The 718-nt window shown below is 44.6% G+C and overlaps 1 protein-coding gene and 1 long non-coding RNA gene across 4 annotated transcripts in view; one reads left to right on the top strand and one right to left on the bottom strand.

Annotated features, from left to right (window-relative positions):
• The window catches only part of LOC116689462 (uncharacterized), a 13,694-nt gene that overhangs the window by 1,634 nt on the left and 11,342 nt on the right, over positions 1-718 (top strand). The gene's annotated exons all lie outside the window — the stretch shown is intronic.
• mlxip (MLX interacting protein) overlaps positions 1-718 on the bottom strand; it is a 36,564-nt gene that overhangs the window by 27,567 nt on the left and 8,279 nt on the right. The gene's annotated exons all lie outside the window — the stretch shown is intronic.

The following is a 718-nucleotide window of genomic DNA, read 5'->3' as shown; positions in this document are numbered from 1 at the left end:
GAGTTTAGACCAAAAAGCTCTATTTTTGTCTTATTAGACCACATGACCTTCTCCCATTCCTCCTCTGGATCACCCAGATGGACACTGGCAAACTCCAGATGGGCCTGGACATGCGCAGCAGGATTTTAATCCATTACGGTGTAGTGTGTTACTAATGGTTTCCTTTGAGACTGTGGTCCCAGCTCTCTTCAGGTCATTGGCCAGGTCCTGCAGTGTAGTTCTGGGCTGATTCCTCACCTTCCTTATGATCATTGATGCCCCACAAGGTGAGATCTTCCATGGAGCCCCAGACCGAAGGAGATAGACCGTCATCTTGAACTTCTTCCATTTTCTAATAATTGCGCCAACAGTTGTTGCCTTCTCACCAAGCGGCTTGCCTGTTGTCCTGTAGCCCATCCCAGACTTGGGCAGGTCTACCATTTTATCCCTGATGTCCTTACACAGCTCTCTGGTCTTGGCCATTGTGGAGAGGTTGGAGTCTGTTTGAGTGTGTGGACAGGTGTCTTTTATACAGGTAACGAGTTCAAAAAGGTGCAGTTAAAACAGGTAATGAGTGGAGAACAGGAGGGCTTCTTAATGAAACACTAACAGGTCTGTGAGGGCCAAATTTGGTAGGTGATCAAATACTTATGTCATGCAATATCATACAAATTAATTATTTAAAATTCACACAATGTGATTTCCCAGATTTTTTTTTTAGATTCCGTCTCTCACAGTT

Source organism: Etheostoma spectabile, chromosome 5 (assembly GCF_008692095.1).
Source record: "Etheostoma spectabile isolate EspeVRDwgs_2016 chromosome 5, UIUC_Espe_1.0, whole genome shotgun sequence".
NCBI lineage: Eukaryota > Metazoa > Chordata > Actinopteri > Perciformes > Percidae > Etheostoma > Etheostoma spectabile.
This window is presented reverse-complemented; position numbering and strand designations above follow the sequence as displayed.